The 13,847-nt window shown below is 43.2% G+C and overlaps 1 pseudogene; it reads right to left on the reverse strand.

The window, feature by feature from the left end:
- The window catches only part of LOC145554381 (uncharacterized), a 53,206-nt pseudogene extending 45,133 nt beyond the window's left edge, over positions 1-8,073 (reverse strand).
- Between the last annotated feature and the right edge of the window lie 5,774 nt (positions 8,074-13,847).

Here is a 13,847-nt window from a genome sequence, read left to right on the forward strand (position 1 = left end):
TATTAATATGTGTTCTGACCCTCAAGAAAGGTTTCCACCAGAAAACATGCTAAGCCCAGTGGTTGGTGCACTCGGCAGTCATTCATCCAGTGGCCTGACATGTTTTTGAATTAAAAAATATTTAAAGTTGACAGGAAATTTTGAAAGAATCACTTGATAATTATGTGTTATTGGAAGATTGGAAAATTAATATCTGAACACCAACTGTAAAGTCTTAAAAAATGCAAACATTAAAAAAAAATGTAAAGAAGCTGGTGTGGGCACAAGTAAAGCCTGGTGACCCGGCAGTCTTATGAAGAATACATATAGTTGTTTAATTTCAGAGGGGTTTACTTTTGACCTCCAGCTTCTCCTCCGACTTTCCAGAGGCAGCTCTTCTAAACGCTTCCGAGATGAGAGATGGGAAAGTATCTACCGACAGCCCATCTGAGTTCACAGCTCTTTGTTTAGCCATTAATAATTGAGCGGATATGAAGACTCTACAAGGGAAAGTTGGTGAGGCCGAGGCCTGGTGGATAGAAAGAGAATAGTGTCACGGAGAGGAGAGAATATTCATGCCAAGTTTTATGGTTTTGGCTCAAGTGTCAGTTGGCGTTTTACTGCTGCTTGTTTAACTCCAGGCCAAGATAAATACACTGAAACAGTCATACCCATCCAACCTGATATTACTACAATCTTTATATAAGTCCTTTACTTCCAAAATGAAAACTAGAGCAACAAACTGCTCTTTTTGTCATATTGAACAAACCAATTAAAGTGCCTCAAAGTACAGTAAATAGAAAATAAAGTAGTAATAATAGAGCAGACATGTCTTACACTGAACTCTGGGAAGAAAGGAGAGTTACCTGATTAGGATGATCTGATTTCCTGTTGGGGGAATCCGGTGGGTCAGTAGGATCTGGTAGCGAACCCCAACCCATGTGAGGCTCCAAAGGACAGAAACTTGTTCTTTTGAAACCCAGTTTCTATAACCCGCAGGAGTGTTTCACGTTTTTTACTAAATAAATTTGAGTTCTTGTGCAGCTGATTAGCAGCTGAAACCAGCACATAAGGTGGAAAATCCAATGTCGGAAACGCCGCATGCTGCCATGAACGTGACTAAAAGCATGTAAGGCTGTAATAATAATTGCATTCTGGAATATACCCGAGCATTTGTTTCAGTCTGTCCCTCACGCCTGAGTTTATTAAAATGTGTTTATTTGTCGTTTGGTCAAGCTCTCGCTTTATTTATGCGGCTTGTTTGTCTTCCTCTGTGTTTCCACCATCCAATTCCCTCTTTATCTCTCTTCCACTCCGGCGGCTCCTCTCTGCGTCCGTCACTCGTACGTCTTCAGGAGTCCACCCTCCCGCTCACCCATCAACATGCAAACAGACAGCCACACAATCTGTGGATGCCTCTTCCTTTGATATGGTAAAGCAATATTCCACTTCATCTCTCTTTTCATTTGTCCATTTGCAGAGGAGATGCCATTAGCGGTGCATTATGCTCCTCTGGCGAGGAAGAAGCATCTCCAAAAGGAAAAGTCGGCGGCTCGCCGGCGTCCTGCAACGCCTCATTAGTGCACTGCCTTCGAACAAACGTATCAACAATGTTCTGAGCTAATAAGCTTTTATATTCCCTGGCTATGTGATGTAGAAAAAGGCAGAGCTGAAGGTCACGAGTGCATTTGAACGCAGCAAGTGGCTCAGAGAGGAAATGATTTATCTGGAGTTATTTCTGTGCTTTGCTCCAGAGGGCCGGCACATTGATGTGTGCGGTTCAAATGGCTTCTTTAAAAGCTTCGGTGGTGACACGCATATGTGAACTCTCATCAGCCAGATCGAGGCTCTTCACTTTACTCAGTCTCATGCGCATATGCAGGAAAGTGCCCCCTAACCAAGGCATCCTGCTTGGTGATTTGCCCACCATAAAGCCTGAGCACTGCCTTGGTCCTCAGCCAAGAACGTTTCAGCCACGCTAAGTATTATGGACTCCTTGGGCGAGACACTGAACCTTCAAATTTAACCCTCTAAGGTCAGCAGTGAGTTATTTTAGAGAAAAGTACGTCTGAAAACTTGTATCAGCAGATATGTGCCGACAGTTTGCTCCTCGTTGAAGATTCCTGTTTTTTTTTTCCGTTGTTCTACTGAAATAATTTACAAACCAGCAGCTCCTCCACAAAAATGATTTTCTAATTCACTTTCTATAAATCCTACAAGTTTTGGGAATAATTAAAATGGCATAATCTCCGGTATATTGAGACACTTCTAGGTGAAAGCTGTCTTTATAATATTTCTGCAATATATTCTAGTTCATATTTGGTGAAAACTATGAAAAAACTCCAGAGATTAAAACCTTACTAATTTCCAGGGCTCTCAAGTATATGAGACGAGTCAAGATTTAAATTTTCAATATCTTTTTGCAGATTATATTATTATGATGTAACCATCCAGGCTTTATTTCACGAGGAAGGTTCTCATCTCATCTGGTGACGATGTGAAGACAAATAACAGAGAGCAACATAAATTTCTAAAACTGATTACAATCAGTTGAAAGTTATGCAAAATAAATGAAGCTTTTACCTTAAAAAAAAACCCTAAAATATGTTTTAGGTTTTTTTTTTCTAGATTGTAATAATGCAATTCAGCTTTGACTTACCTCACGTTTGCAAGTTCCATGTGGTCTTTGTTCAATAAATAATATTATACTTTGTTTATGCTTTCACAAATGGAACAAAGTAAAAAAAAAAATAAGTATGACATTTTAATGAGCAAATTTAATTAGTTTAAGTATTTTAGATTTGGTAATTATGAGAAATGTACCCAAAGAGATGCGACTCCAGGGTCATATATGTTTTATGGATTTACAGCATTTTGGCAGGAAGTTAACTCCATACCTCACTTCATATAACATCACATACTCCGTTACACAATGTTTGTACCAAATACAATAGTACAGTGAAGACTAAAACTATATATATTCTCTCAAAGGACAGAAGTTGACAATATTTTTTATTTGTTTGCACAGTGCAGAATTCCTTGGAGTTAGCATTGATTATTAAGGTTGTGTATCCACAAGTTGTACTGCACTTTTCACACGAGTCTCATGAACAAAAGTTGTCTAGTTTTGTTAAAATTGACAAATTTCTTGTTGTCTTAGAGCAAGAATTAAGGTTAAATTTGACAATCAAGAGATTTTACTTTTTTGCATCACAGTGAATCCAAATCCAGACAAATCAACAAAGAGATGGTCTTAACAGAAATCTATAGTGTTGAACATTATGCAGTGCAGTGTGAACAGCTGGGATGCTGATAGGCTGAACCAGAAGAGGGCGTGTCCAGCTACTCTCCATATTTTCCCCTTTAACAGACATGAGTTTGTTTCTATAATTTTGAGATATTATTAAACTTGGAAAAGCGTTTGGAAATGATTTTAAGCTGAACTTTTTGGAGAGACACTGCACAGAGAAATCTAACAAACAGATAAATTATGTTAAATTTCTTTTGGTATGTTATCACAAGCCCTAGAATAGGTTCTCCTAACGCTCACCTGCTAACAGAGTGCAAGCTTTTGTGAATACAAGTGTGAGTCAATTACCTGGAATACGAAGGCCTGAACGAAACAGAGCCGGTGAGCAACGGCGGCGCCGGCGGCGTCCCGCTCCTCCCCTCTGGATCATTAGAATCCACATTAAAATGCAATAACTGCTGAGGTAACAAAGTAATTATCTCAATTAGCTTCCTGCTCATGCCAGCCTGTTCAGATGTATGTGTTCTATGCTTCCCTCTTGGGATTGAAGCGAACGCCCCGCATGCAGTCATGACCACTTTCTTGCAGAAGCATCTGGTCAGGCAGGATGACGGGACGAAGGCAGTTTTTCCTGCCGATTTATTTTCTTCTCTCTTTTTGTTTCTTGATGCTGTGCCGGTTTTCAGGTATTCCTCCTCCTCCTTTCCCGTTCCCGTTCCCCCCACTCTGTTCGTTTACTCGAGTGTTTGAACATCCAGTCCTGGTGGGGATTGTGGGAGTCGGAGTACTGTCAGGTCTAATTGCCACGGTGGTGTTTGGTGCGGAGACGGGCCTGATTAGGGAGGAGGTGAGGGAAAACATCATGTCCCCGCTCTCTTCTCTGCCTGTCTCACCTGTTTTCTGTCTCTCTATGTGAGAGTTTTTCATCCTTCCTCTTTGACTCTCTACATGACTACACAGAATGATGGCAGCCTTGCACAGCTCATTAACCGAGAGACAGAAAGAGAGAGACGGACACTGAGGGGTAGCTGGAGAGAGGAAGAGGGCAGCAAACATACTTTTCTCACCTGATGCCTTGTTGACTACATCAAAACGTTTGGATTCTAGCAGAGGGCCACTGAGAGCCTCCAAATGTGTTTTATTTTTAAAGAACAACCATAAATGCAGAATTTCAATACTTTTAACGACACCGTTTGTCTCTTCTGCTGTATTTTTTCACCACCGTTTGCCTTTAAAGGCCTTCAAAAACCGTTCAAAATCACTGTCGGCCATTTATACGCCTTCTGATATTTTGACATTTTCAGAGATGAGAAATGCTTCTGAATCCCTTTAAAACGCCTTTGGCATTTTTATTTATTTTTAACTGGAAAATCTGATGAGTTTCCATCTACTTTGAACCGTCCCGTGTCTAAGGAAAAGTTAAAAACTGAAAGCTGTCTTCTTGTTGTAATGACACAAAATGTTAAAAACGAATAAACCGAATAACTTTGTCCAAAGAGAAAATTGGAAACAAATAGATGAAGAATGTTACCAAGTGCCTGGTGTGACACTCTTTGACCGCTAGAGGGCAGTGTTTAGGTATCTCGTTGTGATAATGCGAAGTTGCAGTTCCCTCCCATCCTTGCATTGCTTTGGTGTGGATATATTTAGATAGTAGCTTAATTCACAGATTTTACTTAAAATGTAAAACTTCTGACTCACTTGCATTTTAACAGAAGGACTGCTGACCTGCCACTCATTAGATCTGACATTTCTGAAGAAATTCAGTTTCACCAACAACTATGACCATCAAAGAGTCTGGAAAAATATTTGGACTTCCAGATTTTATTCGTTCTCCTATTGGCTAGATTTAAAGCAAGCCACTGAAGGAATATCCTTGTAAATGTTCATTCACACAAAAAATTGGGTCAGGAAAAGTTTGGACTAGGCCATGAAAATATTTGGATTCCAGTATTCATCCATCCAATCATCCATTCGTTAAACTGTCCACCTGCTCATTCTTTTCCCCTTTTTTCATCCTCAGTCTGTCCATTTGCCAACCATGTATCCGTTAATACTTGTTTTTTTTTTGGGTTCCAATATGGCAGATCTCTGTAAAAAGAAATAAAAATAAAATCTGTCATAAATGAATAAATTTTATTTTTGTCCAATAAAAGTAACTCTAGGTCAAAAACTCTGGAGCTTTGACCTGAAAAGTTGAAGCTGTCCATCAGTTTGTGGTGCTGTGGATGCTAGGAGCTCTTCAAGCTGATTCTGGTTGTTATTCGGCTCGAGTTTTGGGTGAAAACACTTGAAACCCTATTAGTCCTGTAGTGGGTCCAGTGTGTGTGTGTGTGTGTGTGTGTGTGTGAGGCAGTTTGTGAGTCTCCTCTTGTCAGTACAACTGTAGGATGAACATAAGTGCATCTAAAGACAGAGAGGGGAATGCGCTGCAAGAAATACCAACCACAGCATCTCGATATTTACAGCGCTTGGCTTTTTAAGAAATGTTTTATTAAATTTCTAACTTAGTTCTGTGCAAAGGTTTTAAACCATCCTAAAACCAATGAAGACATTCGAAAGTCTCTTACCGTTGATCAAGACTTTCTGATAAGACAAATATAAAGATTAGTTTGTGCTTTTGCGAAGTGCTGAATGAAGCATCAAGCTGCTGATTCCTGTGTCGGATCTCTTGTATGGACGACTACTTTCTTGCAGTGGTGGTGCTAAGAGAAGAGATTGCCTGTCAGGGCGCTGATTTCTCTCCGTTCTCGACTGATGACGATAATAATAACCATTTGCAGGAGTGGTGGCAAACTGGGGGAGTTTAGAGGGGTGAGGTGGTGGTTGGGGAGCGGGGGGGTTGAGAGTGACGTCTCCTTTAAAGAGCGGCGAGCGCGCAGTCAGTTCCGCAATCAAAACACAGATTTCTGGAAACGCACAAAGTGCAGATTGCGGCGCACACATCCTGTTGTTTGCCGTCGACAGAGGATATCAGGCCGGTATTTGTGTTCAGTAATCAGCAGGTCCTTCATCGGCGAGCTTCTAGAGAGACATCTGAGGGGAGATTGTCTGCTAATCAGGCTATGTGGTTTAAGGTGGAGGGGGGTTATGGGTGGGTGGGGGGGAGTATCTTATGACGCTGATTGTTGCTGTAATGGTTCTGTGGGGGTTAAGTGTTCTTTATACGAAAATGAGCAAAACATGTGTAACAGGATTTCAAAAATATTTTTTGTGTCCAATTCTTTAGCTATTAGAACAGAAATGGTCACAATGACAGGTTGTGATGGACTGTTGACCTGGAGTTACCCTGCCTCTCGCCCGTTGACCACTGGACAACGGGTGAGCGCCCCTCATGACCCTATAGATAATGAATGGATATGAAACACATGCACCGTCCACTTTATTAGGTACACCTTGCTAGTACCGGGTTGGACCCCCTTCTGCCTTCAGAACTGCCTTAGTCCCTCGTGGCATAGATAACGCAGTTGCTGCAGATTTGTCAGCTGCACATCCATGATGTGAATCTCCCGTTCCACCACATCCCAAAGGTGCTCTATTGGACTGAGATCTGGTGACAGTGGAGGCCAGTTGAGTACAATCATTGTTGTGTTCAAGAAACCAGTCTGAGATGATTCGCACTTTAGGACATGGCTGGTTATCCTGCTGGAAGTAGCCATCGGAAGATGATGTTCAATTGGTACTAATGGGCCGAAAGTGTGCCAGGAAAATATCCCCCACACCATCGCGCCACCACCAGCCTGAACTGTTGATACAAGGCAGGATGGATCCATGCTTTCATGTTGTTGATGCAGAGTTCTGATGCAGCAGAAATCGAGACTCATCAGACCAGGCAACATTTTTTCAATCTTCTGTTGCCCAATTTTGGTCAGCCTGTGTGAATTGTAGCTTCAGTTTTCTATTCTTAGCTGACAGGAGGCACCCGGTGTGGTCTTCTGCTGCTGTAGCTCATCTTCCTCAAGGTTTGACGTGTTGTGCTTTCAGAGATGCTCTTCTGCATACCTCGGTTGTAACGAGTGGTTATTTGAGTTACTGTTGCCTTTCTGTCAGCTTAAATCAGTCTGGCCATTCTCCTCTGCCCTCTGGCATCAATCAAGATTTTGTGCCCACAGAACTGCCACTCACTGGATATTTTCTCTTTTCGGACCATTCTCTGTAAACCCTGGAGATGGTTGTGCAGGAAAATCCCAGTAGATCAGCAGTTTCTGAAATACTCATACCAGCCCGCCTGGCACCAACAACCATGCCACGTTCAAAGTCACTTAAATCACCTTTCTTCCTCATTCTGATGCTCAGTTTGAACTACAGCAGATAATCTCGACCACATCTACATACCTAAATGCATTGATTTGCTTCAGTGTGAGTTCCTGATTTGACATTTGCGTTAATGAGCAGTTGGACGGGTGTACCTAATAAAGTGGCCGGTGAGTGTATAACTGCATTCATTTCCTCGTTCCATACTTCCACACTCGCGTAGAACAGGGAAGATCCATCTCTGCAGACTCTCGGCCCATATGTCGCCAATCACGGCTGCGTCTGCCGAAGGAAATAACATCCTATAATTACCCGTCAAGCAGGAAAGTGTTGGTTTATGTGCTCAGCTATGTATTTTCCCATCCAGCATCTTTACATCTGTACTCTACAAGCCACATTTCCCAGAGATCCCTCTCCTTCCTCTAGTCCTCTCTTGATCCACCCCCCCCCCCTTCCTTCTACCATCTTGTCATATGCGCGATCACTCCCTCCTCCTCACTTTGTATCCCTCTCCTCCCACTATTCCCCCTCCATGCTTTTAATCTGGGGTTGATGATACTTGGTGGAAGCACTTAAGTTTCTGAGCCAGGTGTCTCCCCCCCTCCCCCGATGCTTAACATCACAGGCTTAGCTCCTCATTCTGCAGCTCCTCGCCTCAGAGCATGAGCATGCATGCAAAGCTCTACAATCTAGTACTTATTGTGGACATTTGCATACTATGAGACAAAAACTATGTGCCTTTTCATTTTTGTTTAAAATGTATAAATGCTACTGCAAAGATAACAGGTTATACTTTTTAATCCAAATAATGCTAAATATTTCACAGGAATTGAGCATTGGAGTCTAAAAATCCCCTTTTTTTTATCTTTCTGTTGAGGGAATGCTGCAAGTCAACCAGTTTCCTTAGAAAACTTTTGAGTGCTTGATGCACTGATTGATAACTATGATCAATTACAATATATATGTATTGAATTGAGATGACTTTCTGCCTTTTGTTGGTGAATCGTTGCTATAGAAATAAACCAGATTGGATTGAATTCCTGGTATTCCACTGTACTGTTCAAACGGGAAATTAATATTGGTGCAGTTTATTGATTGATATCAATAAGTGACAGAGATGGTTTGAAAATATTATTCCACATAATGACGTGGTTTGGGCTTAAACTACATTTACATTACCACTTCAGTTTAAAGGAGGAAATATGCTTTCTTAATTAACGATTTCTTGCCAAGGTTGACTTGAATAATTAATGAAGTAGACTATACGAAGGTGTCTGAGTTGATTCCCATGTCTCTTGTTGAGTCATAGATCCTGTTTGGCATTGAGTGTATAAGGTGTTGTTTACAGATCACATTGTTAGTGGGATTTAGGCGATGTGTGACCAGTTAGAGCTCAGTTTGCTTTCGCTCGGAAAGCTCAGGAGACAGGATGAAACCGGAAAACAGAGAGAGAGAGACGGTTGTCATGTTTGTTTGTTGGTTGTTCTTCCTTCGCCGCCTCCGTTCTGTCTCCGCAGTCTTCTGCTTCAGGAACCATCAGGACTTTTGGGTTTGTCCACCATGTGTCACGACAGCAGCTAAATGCTAACCACTCTGTCCACTCTGCGGGTCGCTTCCTCCAGGCTGACTCCAGATCTTCTAGTTTCCTCGACCTTACAGCTGGGCTTGCTGTGAGCCTCCTCAGATCTGCCGTGTTCTTTCCGTCCCTTTCCCCTCCTCTCGCCTCCCCGTCCTTGAGACATCTCGGTCTCCACGCTCGGCGGCGGCGCCCCTCGGCCTCCTCGCCGGGACAGAATGCTGGTGTCAGCACTCCCCCTCTCTTTTCCCCTCCCTCCGCCACCTTTGCCTTTATCTGTCGCTTCTTCCAAAGATGCTCTTTCCGTCTCCTGTACCCCAGGGGTCAGGCTGGTGGAGGGGGAGGAGAGCGAGGGAGCAGGTACCTGACTCGGAGGCAGAAAGATAATTTCGGCCAGGCGGCTCTGTTTAAGGTTAAAGCCTTATTTGCATTTCAAAAGCGGCGGCCGGCCGTGTTGCCACCTCAGGGACGCCATCGACCAACCGGCGTGTCATTTAATGTCAGCAGACACCGGGGCCTTGATGAAATTAATAGAGCAGCCTATGATTGATAACTGCAGTGCTTGTCAGTGCTTCGTCTCTCCTTCTAGACCAGGCGTCCACACCGTCTCAATTTGAAGCCCCTCCATTCAAACGCCTTCCTGCTCCGAGGATCCCTGGTGCTGGGAGGAAATCTGCTGCTCGGAGTAAAGATTTTAGAAATAATCCAGGTGATATTCAGCAGCTGCGGTTGATTAATCTCCAGGGATGAAGCATTAAGATGATAAACAACCTTTAATGTTCTTGTTTTGAGAGGAGAATATCACCACAGGAGAGTCTGGAAAAGTTACACCTTAAACTACATCGGCAGTGTAGCTTTAATTCATTACAGGTAAACAATAAAATCAGATGTCTGTACATCCCTTTGCCCATAACTGGAAATAGAAATACATTTTTATTAAAGTTCCAGATTTGGGGATTCAGGGGTCTGTGGAGCTAATAACCAGGAATCAGACCGAGGCATGGCAGTTCTACTTTATACAGATCATAAGAGAATGATTTACATGTGAAAAATGAAGGATTTAAAAGCATAATTTGACCACTTTGATTTAGATGATTTCCAGCATTTTCACTGGTTGGGGTTCAGCAGAAATTCCAGGAAACTTATGAATATATTATTTTTTAAATTATGGCTCAAATACTCATGGTTGTGAAATGCCCATAGTGTATTTTGACCAACATTTTCGACTGTAACTCATTTTAACCGGTTGGAAAAGAGACCAGAAAATTAAAATTTTCACAAAAACTAAATTTTCTCAAAGCTCTGTGACTTGTGTTTATCTAGTAGTTTACAGTGGTGGTCATGTTCTGGCTGCTTGTCCAGAATTGTTAAAGTTAGTTTGTCTGGCTGTCATTTTGCCAGGCCGTTAACACAATTAGACGTACGTGACAGAACAAAAGAGGACCTAATAGTGATCTTTGTGGAACGTCCGTCATATTCTTGGCATAACCAGCTGGTACATCTTCTTTTATACACACTGCAGTAAATATCTGCACTTATAAGTAAGCCAAATAAAAAAAAAAAAGTGCATTGCTGTGATTGTGGATGAGGCAAGGATACCTTTAGACGCGGGGAAACCCACCAAAACCCTGAAGTTCAGGGGGAAAGCAGATTCCCCGGTGGGAGGTCTCAGTGCTGGGGAGGGATGAAGCCGTTAGCTCTGCTAATGGATGTCCCGCTCCTGCAGGTTGGTGGTCAGCGAGGTCAGCCTCTGCACACATCCAGCTTCAGGACAAGCCTCCAAGGCCTCTTTGAAGACAGACAAATCAAGAGGAGAACGGCGGGGGAATCGGGGTGTGGGGGAGTCTGTGGGAAGGAGATGAGAGTGAGAGATGGGGCAATCCTGCAACGACTTGATGTGTTCTTGTCAGTCTTAATCTCTGGGTGTCGTGGCGAAGGGAGGGGATGAGGTGCGCCGTAATCTTCCCGAGCAGCGGACTCTTTCCCAGCCGGCATTCAATTCCAATCCACTTCATAGCAGCCCCGCTGCTTTGCACACATCTCGCCTTTAAATCAGCAGCGCAGAAAGACAAAACAAGAGGTGTAGACGGAAAGGTGATTCACATCCTCCTTCCTCCAGCTCGCTCATTTACATCTGCTATTATCTGCGTATATTGAAAGCTGGGAGATAAAAAGAAAAGGAGGAGAGAAAAAACAAATGGCAGGCAGAAAAAAAAGAACAATAAGAGGAGGCAGAGGAGGTGCAGCCCTGTTTGAATCAATTACATCCTAAGGAATCTTCCATTTGCATCCGTATCTGTTCAGAACCTGAACAAATGCCAGATGCCTTTGTGCGTCCAGTTATTTATAGTGGGAGGCTTTCTTTTTCTTTTTTCCCCCCTTCCTTTTCGTAATTGTGCAGGAAATATCAAATTTGCATAGAGTGATTATTGTTGATTGTTTATCTAGCCGTCAGAACGTCTCAATATCTGAAGGCTGACAGGTTGTCAAGTACTTAAAACTCATTTATTTGGGGGGAAATTTGCATGTAATTTGCCGGTAATGAGGAGGATGGCTGTGGTCATGGATTATAGATGGTGCTTGGGGAAAAACTGAGACAAAAACAACTGGGAACGAACGCCAGGTTTATCCCCGGCTAATGCTACCTGCTGCTTCCCGCTCAAAACAACAACGTCTGGGCTGGACCTGGACCTGGAAGACGTTCCAGAGCCTCCAGGTTCATAATACCAGTTAGCTTTCACTAACTTTATGGTCCAAATGGCAAATTAGATGTTGCACATGTGGAATATTAGCTGTTATGTCAATAGGATAATTAATTTGTAAAATACAGTCATTTTATTCTTTTTTTTTACCAATTATTTCTCCAGATACAGATATCTGAAAGTAAACTGAAGTTAAACAAATACTACATTTAATGTAAATCATTAAGTTGCACCAAAACATACTATATTGTGGAAGAAACATGATTTTAGGATTATAACATGAATTTCAAAGAAAGTTTTAAAATTAGCAAGAAAATTGAAGCTCTAAAATTTTCATCAAAAGAATCAAAATGCAATTTTTATTCAACTATTCAAGTATGAATTCAATCTTCATGTTTTTGTAAATAATAATAATAATAATAATTATTATTATTATTAGTTTGTTCATGTTAGAGACCTTCAGATTCAGATTACTGTGGCTCCACTCATACGGCGCTGCTTACAGAAATGCTTTCACTTGGGAAGCCCAAAAAGCTGTGTTTACTCCCCCAGACCTGCAGGGGGTGCTGAGCACAGAGCATTGGTCAGCCTCCAGATGAGGTTAGTGGTAAGAAACAACAAGAACACCTGAATGTTGACCAGCTTTTGACCTGCTGCCTAAAGCTGAGGAGGTTCTGAGATGGTGGTTTAACTGGTTCACCAGACCAGTCAGACCGTACATCGTTCTTTGTTGCACACTGAGTTGCCACCGGTGCAGAGCTTGCTCGGCTCTAGCCGGGATGAGCTCAGGAGGGTTTGAGCTCATCTTGGACATCATGAAACCTTCTGTACTGCAACTGGACCGCCTTGTGCTTGTTGATGGTCAGGAAGGCTGGAATATTCTCAGCAATGGATCCCATTCTGATGCAAAGCAAGATGGCCGAATGGTCCTTAACTAAAGCGGACATTCCCTGCTGCTTTCTTTTTTTTTTCCTTTATCTACCACTAAATTCTCCACTTGGAGTTCAGTTTGGTGCCTCTGTCAGTCTGGACAGATATGCTTCAGCCCCAACCAGCTCCATTCGTCCATCTTATTTATGGTGTTTTCAATACCAATCAGAGAGACCCCGCCCATCGTCGGGACTGGGTTTGCGCTCCCAGCCGTAAGACAGCCGTACTGTTTTACATTATCGGTCCTCGGCTTCATGCTTCATCCTGGACATAGCCAACTAATGAGTAAACATGCTGGTGGCGGGTGAGTGGGGGTAGGAGGAGTATCAGGGGACATACACAAACAAACAAACAAACAAACAAGCCGCTTGTTTGTTGCTCTCTGCGTGAACAAAGGATTTCAGCTGTTGTGGTTTAGTTCGGATCTGAAGAGGGCCGGATCCAGTGAAGGATGCGCCGCATGTTGTACACAGCAGAGCATGAAACTTTGAGCACCTGTTAAAACATTCAGCGCGTTTCACCTTGAGAGCAAGGTCATCTCCAAATCAACGAGCCTGCAAAGCGGAGCCTTGGCTCTCAGCCCCAGCCTGACCGATAGCAGCCAGGAAGCGACGGAGCGCGCCCAGTTCAAGCGGCGCCTCTGGCTGGTTCATGCTCACCTCGGCCACGGGGTTAAATGCCGCTCCACTGCTTTCATAGTGAGGTCCGGGCGTCCGAGCCCGAACCGCCGTGAAAATGAGCCACTCGGCGAGTGAAGCTCCTATCCGTGGTTCTGCGCCACTCTCATCCCCTGAGAGCGTTTCTGACTCTTTCCACCAGGGTGAGTGTGGATAATCAGCCAGAGCGCAGCAGACTAAAAGGGCGGGTCAGAGTTTTAAAAGAGATGCGATGCATTTCCCGACCCTGCATAACGACCATGAAGTGGCCCTCGTGACTCAACCTGAGAGCATGAAAAAGGCCTCAGTGGGGACCAGTCATTGCCGGCCTCTCTTCATTGTCCCAACGGCTGCCTGCACTATGACAGAGTGAGGAGTGGAGAGCTGAAGAGCTCTCAGCCTTACCTACCCGGCTGCTGCTCTCCACCATGAAAGCCCAGGTAATGCCCCCTGATCAGAATGATAGCACGCTACCAACGCTCTACATTTATTAACCTTCA

This window comes from Poecilia reticulata, chromosome 2 (genome assembly GCF_904066995.2).
Source record: "Poecilia reticulata chromosome 2, P_reticulata-male-v2, whole genome shotgun sequence".
Lineage (NCBI taxonomy): Eukaryota > Metazoa > Chordata > Actinopteri > Cyprinodontiformes > Poeciliidae > Poecilia > Poecilia reticulata.